Source organism: Balaenoptera acutorostrata, chromosome 18 (genome assembly GCF_949987535.1).
Source record: "Balaenoptera acutorostrata chromosome 18, mBalAcu1.1, whole genome shotgun sequence".
Taxonomy (NCBI): Eukaryota; Metazoa; Chordata; class Mammalia; order Artiodactyla; family Balaenopteridae; genus Balaenoptera; species Balaenoptera acutorostrata.
In genome coordinates this window covers 35766249-35779804 of record NC_080081.1, presented here as the reverse complement: position 1 = coordinate 35779804, position 13556 = coordinate 35766249, and positions in this window count along the sequence as shown.

The window sequence follows — 13556 nt, the reverse complement described above, 5'->3', positions numbered from 1 at the left end:
AACCCACCAGACCTAACAAATGAAGAGGAAATAGGAAGTCTACCTGAAAAAGAATACAGAATACTGATAGTAAAGATGATCCAAAATCTTGGAAATAGAGTGGAGAAAGTAAAATAAATGTTTAACAGGGACCTAGAAAAACTAAAGAGCAAACAAACAATGATGAACAACACAATACATGAAATTTAAAACTCTCTAGAATGCATCAATAGCAAAATAACTGAGGCAGAAGGACGGATAAGTGACCAAGAAGATAAAATAGTGGAAATAACTACTGTACAGCAGAATAAAGAAAAATGAATGAAAAGAATTGAGGACAGTGTCAGAGACCTCTGGGACAACATTAAATGCATCAACATTCGAATTATAGAGGTCCCAGAAGAAGAAGAGAAAAAGAAAGGGACTGAGAAAATATTTGAAGAGATTATAGTTGAAAACTTCCCTAATATGGGAAAGGAAATAGTTAATCCAGTCCAGGAAGCACAGAGAGTCCCATACTAGATAAATACAAGGAGAAACACTTCAAGACACATATTAATCAAACAATCAAAAATTAAATACAAAGAAAAAATATTAAAAGCAGCAAGGGAAAACAACAAATAACATACAAGGGAATCCCCATAAGGTTACCAGCTTATCTTTCAGCAGAAACTCTGCAAGCCAGAAGGGAGTGGCAGGACATATTTAAAGTGATGAAAGGGAAAAACCTACAACCAAGATTACTCTACCCAGCAAGGATCTCATTCAGATTTGATGAAGAAATTAAAACCTTAACCGACAAGCAAAAGCCAAGAGAATTCAGCACCACCAAATCAGCTTTATAACAAATGCTGAAGGAACTTCTCTAGGCAGGAAACACAAGAGAAGGAAAAGACCTACAATAACAAACCTAAATCAGTTTAAAAAAAGGTAGTAGAAACATACATATCAATAATTACCTTAAATGTAAATGGATTAAATGCTCCAACCAAAAGAAATAGACTGGCTGAATGGATACAGAAACAAGACCCATATATATGCTGTCTACAAGAGACCCACTTCAGACCTAGGGACACATACAGACTGAAAGTGAGGGGATGGAAAAAGATATTCCATGCAAATGGAAATCAAAAGAAAGCTGGAGTAGCAATTCTCATATCAGACAAAATAGACTTTAAAACAACGACTATTACAAGAGACAAAGAACGACACTACATAATGATCAAGGGATCAATCCAAGAAGAAGATATAACAATTGTAAATATTTATGCAACCAACATAGGAGCACCTCAATAAATAAGACAAATACTAACAGCCATAAGAGAGGAAATTGAGAGAAACACAACCATAGTGGGGGAATTTAACACCCCACTTTCACCAATGGACAGATCATCCAATATGAAAATAAATAAGGAAACACTGGCTTTAAATGATACATTAAACAAGATGGACTTAACTGATATTTATAAGACACTCCATCCAAAAACAACAGAATACACTTTCTTCTCAAGTGCTCATGGAACATTCTCCAGGATAGATCATATCTTGGGTCACAAATCAAGCCTTGGTAAATATAAGAAAATTGAAATCATAGCAAGTATCTTTTCTGACCACAATACTATAAGACTAGATATCAATTACAGGAAAAATCTGTAAAAAATAAAAACACATGGAGGCTAAACAATACACTACTAAATAACCAAGAGATCACTGAAGAAATCAGACGAAATCAAAAAATACCTAGAAACAAATGATGGTGAAAACACAACAACCCAAAACCTATGGGATGCAGCAAAAGCAGTTCTAAGAGGGAAGTTTATAGCAATACAATCCTGCCTTAAGAAACAAGAAACATGTCAAATAAACAACCTAAACTTACACCTAAAGCAATTAGAGAAAGAAGAAGAACAACAACAAAAAAACAAAGTTAGCACAAGGAAAAAAATCATAAAGATCAGATCACAAATAAATGAAAAAGAAATGAAGGAAATGATAGCAAAGATCAATAAAAATAATAGCTGGTTCTTTGAGAAGATAAACAAAATTGATAAACCATTAGCCAGACTCATCAAGAAAAAAAGGGAGAAGACTCAAATCAATAGAATTAGAAATGAAAAAGGAGAAGTAACAACTGACACTGCAGAAATGCAAAGGATCATGAGAGATTACCACAAGCACCTATATGCCAATAAAATGGACAACCTGGAAGAAATAGACAAATTCTTAGAAAGCACAGCTTTCAAGACTGAACCAGGAAGAAATAGAAAATAGACCACTCACAAGCACTGAAATTGAAACTGTGATTAAAAATCTTCCAACAATCAAAAGCCCAGGACCAGATGGCTTCACAGGCGAATTCTATCAAACATTTAGAGAAGAGCTAGCACCTATCCTTCTCAAACTCTTCCAAAATATAGCAGAGGGAGGAAGACTCCCAAACTCATTCTATGAGGCTACCGTCAGCCTGATACCAAAACCAGACAAAGATGTCATAAAGAAAGAAAACTACAGGCCAATATCACTGATGAACATAGATGCAAAAATCCTCAACAAAATACTAGCAAACAGAATCCAACAGCACACTAAAAGGATCATACAGCATGATCAAATGGGGTTTATCCCAGGAATGCAAGGATTCTTCAATATACACAAATCAATCAATGTGATACACCAAAGTAACAAATTGAAGAATAAAAACCATATGATCATCTCGATAGATGCAGAAAAACTTTTAACAAAATTCAACATTCATTTATGATAAAAACCCTCTGGAAAGTAGGCGTAGAGGGAACTTAACTCAACTTAATAAAGGCCATATATGACAAACCCACAGCCATCATCGTCCTCAATGTTGAAAAACTGAAACCATTTCCACTAAGATCAGGAACAAGACAAGGTTGCTCACTCTTAGCACTATTATTCAACATTGTTTTGGAAGCTTTAGCCACAGCAATCAGAGAAGATAAAGAAATAAAAGGAATCCAAATCAGAAAGGAAGAAGTAAAACTGTCACTGCTTGTAGATGACATGACACTATACATAGATAATCCTAAATATGTTACCAGAAATCTACAAGAGCTAATCAATGAATTTGGTATAGTAGCAGGATACAAAATTAATGCACAGAAATCTCTTGTATTCCTATATACTAGTGATGAAAAATCTGAAAGAGTAATTAAGGAAACCTGCCCGTTTACCATTGCAACCAAAATAATAAAATACCTAGGAATAAACCTACCTAAGGAAACAAAAGACCTGTATGCAAAATTGTGTAAGACACTGATGAAAGAAATGAAAGATGATACAAACAGATGGAGCAATATACCATGCTCTTGGATTGGAAGAATCAATATTGTGAAAATGACTATACTACCCAAAGGAATCTACAGATTCACTGCAGTCCCTATCAAACTACCAATTGCATTTTTCACAGAACTAGAAAAAAAAATTTCACAATTTGTATGCAAACACAGAAGACCCTGTATAGCCAAAGCAATCTTGAGAATGAAAAACGGAGCTGGAGGAATCAGGGTCCCTGACTTCAGACCATACTACAAAGCTGCAGTATTCAAGACAGTATGGAACTGGCACAAAAACAGAAATATAGATAAATGGAACAAGATAGAAAGCACAGAGGTAAACCCACGCATATATGGTCACCTTATCTTTGATAAAGGAGGCAAGAATATACAATGGAGAAGAGACAGCCTCTTCAGTAAGTTGTGCTCGAAAAACTGGACAGCTTCATGTAAAAGAATGAAATTACGACACTCCTTAACACCATATAGAAAAATAAACTCAAAATGGATTAAAGACCTAAATGTAAGGCCAGACACTATCAAACTCTTTGAGGAAAACATAGGCAGAACACTCTATGACATAAATCACAGCAAGATCCTTTTTGACCCACCTCCTAGAGAAATGGAAATAAAAACACAAATAAACAAATGGGACCTAATGAAACTTAAAAGCTTTGGCACAGCAAAGGAAACCACAAACAAGACGATAAGACACCCCTCAGAATGGGAGAAAATATTTGCAAATGAAGTAACTGACAAAGGATTAATCTTCAAAATGTATAAGCAGCTCATGTAGCTCAATATCAAAAAAACAAAAAACCCAATCCAACAATGGGCAGAAGTCCTAAATAGACATTTCTCCAGAGAAGATATACAGATTGCCAACAAACACATGAAAGGATGCTCAACATCATTAATCATTAAGGAAATGCAAATCAAAACTACAATGAGATATCATCTCACACCAGTCAGAATAGCCATCATAAAAAATCTACAAACAATAAATGCTGGAGAGGATGTGGAGAAAAGGGAATCCTCTTGCACTGTTGGTGAGAATGTAAATTGATACAGCCACTATGGAGAACAGTATGGAGGTTCCTTAAAAAACTAAAGCTAGAACTACCATACGACCCAGCAATCCCACTGCTGGGCATATATCCTGAGAAAACCATAATTCAAAAAGAGTCATGTACCAAGATGTTCATTGCAGCTCTATTTACAATAGCCAGGACATGGAAGCAACTAAGTGTCCATCAACAGATGAATGGATAAAGAAGATGTGACACATATATACAATGGAATATTACTCAGCCATAAAAAGAAATGAAATTGAGTTATTCACAGTGAGGTGGAGGTGGATGGACTTAGTGTCTGTCATACAGAGTGAAGTACGTGAGAAAGAGTAAAACAAATACTGTATGCTAACACATATATATGGAATCTAAAAAAAAAAAAAAATGGTCATGAAGAACCTAGGGGCAGAATGGGAATAAAGATGCAGACCTACTAGAGAATGGACTTGAGGACACGGGGCGGGGAAAGGGTAAGCTGGAAAGAAGTGAGCGAGTGGCATGGACATATATACACTCCCAAATGTAAAATAGATAGCTAGTGGGAAGCAGTCACATAGCACAGGGAGATCAGCTCCGTGCTTTGTGACCACCTAGAGAGGTGGGATAGGGATCGTGGGAGGGAGGGAGACACAAGGGGGAAGAGATATCAGATATATGTATACATATAGCTGATTCACTTTGTTATAAAGCAGAAACTAACACACCATTGTAAAGCAATTATACTCCAATAAAGATGTTAAAAAAAATAAATAAGTAAAAATTAAAAAAATAAAATGCCTCTATTACTTCCAATTCCTATCATCCTCATGACTAGTCAGGGAACCCAGTTACTGCAGTTCTTACCATCAGCCCTGACCTAGAGAGAACTGCCACCTCTGATTTTCTTATTGATGTTGGTGCCTCTCTTAATAAACAATCTCTTATTGATTTTACAAATCCAATGTTCTCCAGACCCTTTCACAGGACATAGTCATAATGTGAGTTTTCTAACCTTACATCGTATATCCACACTAACATACCCAATTATCTGGGCCTTTAGATTCCTTCTTCCACCGTCTCTCATAGCAATTCTGGTATTTTCACTTTATTTAATGTGCCATCTATTTCTTCATGCTTCTAGTAGCCATACTAAGAGCATCGTCTCTAAGTGTCTTTGCTGGGATATTCAATTCCGTATTGATAATCTCCCTTAACTTTGTTTTCTGCACGTCTTTTCTTGATTCAGCACCTGCACAGTCCAGTTCCATATGTATTTTTTCTGACTCCTATGAGTGCATCTTGGCTAGTTCCTGAACCTTTTTTGGAATACAGATTCATTCCTTCCTTGGGAGGTCTTTCACTATGCTAGGAAGGTTATTTTTTACATAATCCTATTTATTGGTTTAAATATTGAGAGTAGTTTCTGAGAATAGGGAATAGTTCTTATCTCACAAGGAAGAGGTCTTGGCCTTGCCTTCCAAAAAGGGGGAGACTTTAACAGTGAGATGTGGGTCATACCTGTAGAGAAATATGATTCTCAGGAAAATCTGGAAATTCAAACCAATGAAAATATTCCTATCACATGTCTTAGTCAGGTCCCTGACCTGTCAGGACAGAGGATCAAGCTTCTGTGGATTCCTGCTGACTCCTATGATCGAGGCCCAGGCCCAGTCTTCACTTTTTTCTGTCCTGTGGGTGCAGGAAATGAGTCTCCTTGTAGATTTCAAGGAAGCCTTCTGGCTTTCACCCTCCAGTTGTCTTTCTCCAAAACTTTCATGCGACAGCTATCTAATTCCACTGTCCTTTTAACTAAGATTTCTGATGCCCCTAATACAACTCACATGCCCAATATGTTGTCTCAACCAGCACATTTCCTTCTATCATTATGGCAGCTTAGTTCAGTGACCATTTGAATAATTGTTCTGCTCCCGCATACCAGGGAGTCTGAACATGACACCTAGGACTAGTGTGATGGGGCCCTCATTGTCAGCTGACTGACAAAGATCTAACTTCAAAATCCTAGTTTAGAGCCTTTCTTGGACCTCTCCCACAGCTAACTTAGTGGTTAGGTCTAACCGTGAGAAGGAGATTCAGACGGAGATTCATGTAGGAAGTTACCGGAGAATACCTATAAAAATGAAGAAAACAAGATTTGGAAAAGAGAGAAGTTGAATTCGAATGAAGTCATATTAAAAGTCTCAGTCAGTCCCACAGGGAGTTCTGGAGCTGGGGTGGTCATACAGAGTTCCTTGTAGTTAGGGCAAGGGACATGGATATTTTTACTCCACACTGGACAGTCATTGGATTCAGGTCACTCCAGGGTGTGAGCATAAGTATGGGCAAGGCAGCTCTCTTCAGATAAGGTCAACTGCAGGGAGAGAACTTAGAACTAAGCAGACAGCCTTCAGCCATCAACATTCCCAGCAGTCAGTTCTTCCTTCCTGAAGGGAGACATCTGGGAAGCACACCACATTATTATTATAGGTGGAAATGGCTGGGCAGGTATCTTTCACTTAAAGTATTGAACCACTGGAAGTTTAATGCTGTCTTTTACCAAATGTATGCATGACATTGCTACCGCCCAGGGTCCTTGGCTTTCCCCAATCAATAGAAATTGATAAGAGGCTGGTCAAGAAATTCAGACAATGCTGTATTGGGGCCCCTGCTGCAGCAGAGGGGAGCAAGAACAAATAACATGTTCCCTTGCTCACTCCCCAGTGGAAGTGCCTTTTGCTCCCGACACCCGGTTTTTGCTCCCAGCTCTTCAGAAGCAGCAGTTGGGTTCTTTTGTTTTTTTGGTTTTTTTTTTTTTTGTCTTTTGTCCATAATTTGCCTGAACTGTGCATGCACACAGTTATTTTTAGTCCCATAGAGTTTCTTTGTAATTTGTAGCTTGAGGAGACATTTGTCCAGGTGCAAGCATTGCAGCATTGCAGCTAAGGGTTTCAGGTCTCAGCCTGTCTCAACATGAGAGTTGGCTGTACTACAGGAGGACTGGGTATCATGGTATGTGGCATGATACTAAGTTGGTGTTTTGAACTATTGAAAGAAACTCCAAGGTAAAAATCTCTTTTTTGGTTGACTTTACAACCTTTCTCTGAAAGGGCTTCCACAAGTAGTCATAGAAAGGTTTGACTTGATTTGTTCAGTCCCAGGAAAATTGTATCTTTGGAAACACTTTAGACTAATATCCTACATTGAAATTAGCTTCTGAAAATAAAACTGATGAGCTGAACTACATTCTGATAAATTTAGAGTTTCAGAGTGAAATACAAACTCCTCTCATTTAAAACCTTATAAAAATGATTTAATAGTGTTAAACATGCTTTCTCCATTAATATTATATTAATTAAGAGATATATATGGAATTGATTTAAAAAGTGCTATAGTAGGAAGCTAAATATGATAATGTTGAAATGCCAGAATTCTATAACATATAGAAAGTGGTTATCATAATATATTAAAAATTATGCAAACCATTCCGTGTTTAGAAGTCTTAATATACATTTTTCCCCAGTTAAAGAAGTAAATGAGTTTTGTAATGCATATTATTAAACAATAAACACAAATACTGATTGATATCTTTGTTCATAAGAAAAAACTATAAGATTTCTGTGTTCAAAAATTGAATAAAATTATAAAGTTTTGAAGAATTCAATAATGGTATTTTCAATAGTATTTTATATAGTATTCTTACACAATAAAGCATGTTCGATTATATTTCTGGAAAACACACACACACATATATATATACTGAGATAATACTACACACCCACCAGAATTGCTATAACTAAAACGTGACAATATCAAGTTTTGCTGAGGATATAAAACAATAGAAACTTTCATATCCTGCTGGTGGGAATATAATTTGGTACATCTTTTTGACATTATTTATGTATCATACATTAAAGGTAAGATAATAATATTTGAGCCTGAAATTCCACTCTTAGAAACAGTCACACAGAAATTGGTATAAATGTGCACTAAGAGAAATGTGCAAGGTTATGTACATAATAAAAGCAGTCAAAGCAAAAATAAGAGTGAATGATTTCTAGTATTCAACAATTAAATCTATGAATTTCAAAGATTTAGAGAATGTAGAAAATTACAGAAAAAAACACCCAAATGAACATATAGTAGAATATAAAACAAGCTTATAAGGAAAAATTAAAGTTCTCCGATGAAGTGAAAACTTAGCATTCTTAAATTATTTGAAGGATTATCAAATAGTTGTAAACGATGGAGTATGGAATATAAAGTAAATCCAATAAACCACAAAATCCCTGTGCCAGATGCTAACCCAACTGTGGGCTTTGTAAAAAGTCCTTGCTTAATATCTGACGTCCCTTTGGACCACTCCAGTCCAATAACCATGTTCAAGTAAATCTGAACCCCACACAGCTGACCATCATGAATCTTTATAAGACTAAGGAAACACTGCTAATGATTCTGACAGTTCTCCCTTCTGCAAAAGCACAGATGAGATTTTTTTTGGAAATCTCAGGCAGCTTTTCTGACCAGAACGCTTTGTTGGACCCTCATACCCACATTTGATTATATTGTATTGGCTTCCCATAAAACTGCTTTTACTGAGTTGCAATTTGATATGAAGCCATCAGGTTATACTGAAGGCATCTAAAAACACAGTCCTATAAAATTCACTATAAAGATGATGAGAATATTTCTCATTCAATCACACAGTGTTTTTTCTCTCCATAACCCCCCACTTCAATTAGGGTATCTTGAAATTCATTCTCCTTTGGTGTAAGTATAAGAAACAAACTATATATCTTAGAATTCAAAGCAAAGTTTAAGCAGAAATGAACCTCTTATATGTTTAGAAGACAACTTTTGCAATAAATACATAAGCACACATTAAATATTCATGTTATATAAAATATTCCAAAATGAATACAATATTGTCAATGTTTTCAATTCATTTTTGGGAAATTACTTCTTTCAAACATCAATACTTGATAAGGTAACACCATAAATAGCATTATAGCACCAAATAAATAAATTCAAGTGATAATGGAACATTAACAACTCTTAGATTTGGAGGAAAAGATAGACAAAAAGCAAGAGCACAGATGATTTTAAAAATAAAATCATAGACATATATTTTAATAGCTAGAGCTCTTCCAATCTGTGTTATAAGCAGATAATATGCTTTCTTTACTGGCTTTCTTTAACTACTAAAATGGCTTAAAAATTACATGTATACACACATACACATGTGATAATCATAAAGAAAACTTCAATAAATTTCCCAAATTGGAAATTAATCAGTCTATACTTTCTGTAAATATCACAGTAAATTTAGATAATAGTAATAGAAGTAAAAATATATTAATAAAGAAATAATGACTCCATATGAAAATAGTACATTGTCTCAAACCAACTGTTAATGAAATAGAAAATAAAAACTGAATTAAAAAAACTTGTAGGTCTGGGCAAGATGGCGGAAGAGTAAGACACGGAGATCACCTTCCTTCCCACAGATACAGTAGAAATACATCTACACATGGAACTGCTCCTACAGAACACCCACTGAACACTGGCAGAAGACATCAGACCTCCCAAAAAGGCAAGAAAATCCCCACGTACTTGGGTAGGGCAAAAGAAAAAAGAAATAACAGAGACAAAAGAATAGGGACGGGACCTGCACCAGTGGGAGGGAGCTGTGGAGGAGGAAAGGTTTCCACACACTAGGAAGCCCCTTCGTGGGCGGAGACTGCGGTGGCAGAGGGGGGAAGCTTCGGAGCCACAGAGGAGAGCACAGTAAGAAGGGTGTGGAGGGCAAAGCGGAGAGCTTCCCACACAGATGCTCGGTGCCGACCAGCACTCACCAGCCCGAGAGGCTTGTCTGCTCACCCGCCAGGGCGGGCGGGGCTGGGAGCTGAGGCTCGGGCTTCGGTCGGATCCCAGGGAGAGGACTGGGGTTGGCTGCGTGAACACAGCCTGAAGGGGCTAGTGCGCCATAGCTAGCCGGGCAGGAGTCCGGGAAAACGTCTGCAGCTGCCGAAGAGACAGGAGACTTTTTCTTGCCTCTTTGTTTCGCAGCACGCAAGGAGAGGGGATTCAGAGCGCTGCCTAAACGAGCTCCAGAGACGGGCGCGAGCCGCGGCTATCAGCGCAGATCCCACAGCAACAGGGGCGCAGAGGGAGAAGCGGAGAGATTCCCGCACGGAGGATCGGCACCGAGCAGCACTCACCAGCCCGAGAGGCTTGTCTGCTCACCCGCTGGGGCGGGCGGGGGCTGGGAGCTGAGGCTCGGGCTTCGGTTGGATCGCAGGGAGAGGATTGGTGTTGGCTGCTTGAACACAGCCTGAAGGGGTTAGCGCACCACAGCTAGCTGTGAGGGAGCCCGGGAAAAAGTCTGCAGCTGCCAAAGAGGCAAGAGACTTTTTCTTGCCTCTTTGTTTCACAGCGCGCAAGGAGAGGGGATTCACAGCACCACCTAAACGAACTCTAGAGATGGGCGTGAGCCGTGGCTATCAGCACGGACCCCAGAGACGGGCGCGAGCCACGGCTATCAGCGCAGACCCCAGAGACGGGCGCGAGCCACGGTTATCAGCGCGGACCCCACAGACAGGCATGAGATGCTAAGGCTGCTGCTGCCGCCACCAAGAAGCCTGTGTGTGAGCACAGGTCACTCTCCACACCGCCCCTCCCAGGAGCCAGTGCAGCCTGCCACTGCCAGGGTCCTGTGATCCAGGGACAACTTCCCAGGGAGAACGCTTGGCATGCCTTAGGCTGCTGCAATGTCACACAGGCCTCTGCCCCTGCAGGTTTGCCCCGCCTCCTCCGTACCCTCCCTCCCCCCAGCCTGAGTGAGCCAGAGCCCCCGAAGCAGCTGCTTCTTTAACCCCGTTCTGTCTGGGCGGGGAACAGACGCTCTTAGGCGACCTACATGCAGAGGTGGGTCCAAATCCAAAGCTGAACCCCAGGAGCTTTATGAACAAAGAAGAGAAAGGGAAATCTCTCCCAGCAGCCTCAGAAGCAGCGGATTAAAGCTCCACAAATAACTTGATGTGCCTGCATCTGTTGAATACCTGAATAAATAACGAATAATCCCCAATTCAGGAGGTGGACTTTGGGAGCAGGATATATTAATTTTTCCCCTTATTCTTTTTTTGTGAGTGTTTATGTGTATGCTTCTGGGCAAGATTTTGTCTATATAGCTTTGCTTTCACCATTAGTCCGTGCTTTTTTTTTTTTTTCCCTAATAAATGTTTTCTTAATAATTTTTTCCTTATTTTCTATTTTTAAAAACTAAAAAAAATTTTTTTAATAAGTTTTTCCATATTTTTTATTTTAAAAAATTAAATTTTTTTCTTAAATTTTTTTCTTAATAATTTTTTCTTATTTTTTATTATAAAAAATTAATAAATCTATTTTCAAAAATTAAAAAAAAATTCATAATAAATTTATTCTTAATAATTGTTTTCCTTATTTTTTATTATAATAGCTTTATTTTATTTTATTTTATCCTCTTTCTTTCTTTCTTTCTATTTTTTTTCTCCCTTTTATCCTGAGCTGTGTGGATGAAAGGCTCTTGGTGCTCCAGCCAGGCATCAGGGCTGTGCCTCTGAGGTGGGAGAGCCAACTTCAGGACACTGGTCCACAAGAGACCTCTCGGCTCCACGTAATACCAAACGGGGAAAATCTCTCAGAGGTCTCCATCTCAACATCAAGACCCAGCTTCACTCAACGACCAGCAAGTTACAGTGCTGGACACCCTATGCCAAACAACTAGCAAGACAGGAACACAGCCATTTACATTAGCAAAGAGGCTGCCTAAAATCATAATAAGGCCACAGATACCCCAAACACACCACCAGACGTGGACGTGCCCAGCAGAAAGACAAGATCCAACCTCATACACCAGAACACAGGCACTAGTCCCCTCCACCAGGAAACCTACACAACCCACTGAACCAACCTTAGCCACTGGGGACAGATACCAAAAACAACGGGAACTACGAACCTGCAGCCTGTGAAAAGGAGACCCCAAACACAGTAAGATAAGCAAAATGAGAAGACAGAAAAACACACAGCAGATGAAGGAGCAGGGTCAAAACCCCCCAGACCTAACAAATGAAGAGGAAATAGGTAGTCTACCTGAAAAAGAATTCAGAATAATGATAGTAAGGATGATCCAAAATCTTGGAAATAGAATAGACAAAATGCAAGAAACATTTAACAAGGATGTAGAAGAACTAAAGAGGAACCAAGCAATGATGAAAAACACAATAAATGAAATTAAAAATACTCTAGATGGGATCAATAGCAGAATAAATGAGGCAGAAGAATGGATAAGTGACCTGGAAGATAAAATGGTGGAAATAACTACTGCAGAGCAGAATAAAGAAAAAAGAATGAAAAGAACTGAGGACAGTCTCAGAGACCTCTGGGACAACATTAAACGCACCAACATTCAAATTATAGGGGTCCCAGAGGAAGAAGAGAAAAAGAAAGGGACTGAGAAAATATTTGAAGAGATTATAGTTGAAAACTTCCCTAGTATGGGAAAGGAAATAGTTAATCAAGTCCTGGAAGCATAGAGAGTCCCATACATGATAAATCCAAGGAGAAACACGCCAAGACACATATTAATCAAACTGTCAAAAATTAAACATAAAGAAAACATATTAAAAGCAGCAAGGGAAAAACAACAAATAACACACAAGGGAATCCCCATAAGGTTAACTTCTAATCTTTCAGCAGAAACTCTATGAGCCAGAAGGGAGTGGCAGGATATACTTAAAGTGATGAAGGAGAAAAACCTACAACCAAGGTTACTCTACCCAGCAAGGACCTCATTCAGATTTGAGGGAGAAATTAAAACCTTTACAGACAAGCAAAAGCTGAGAGAGTTCAGCACCACCAAACCAGCTTTACAACAAATGTTAAAGGAACTTCTCTAGGCAAGAAACACAAGAGAAGGAAAACACCTACAATAACAAACCCAAAATATTTAAGAAAATGGGAATAGGAACATACATATCGATAATTACCTTAAATGTAAATAGATTAAATTATCCCACCAAAAGACACAGACTGGCTGAATGGATACAAAAACAAGACCCATATATATGCTGTCTACAAGAGACCCACTTCAGACCTAGAGACACATACAGACTGAAAGTGAGGGGATGGAAAAAGATATTCCATGCAAATGGAAACCAAAAGAAAGCTGGAGTAGCAATTCTCATATCAGACA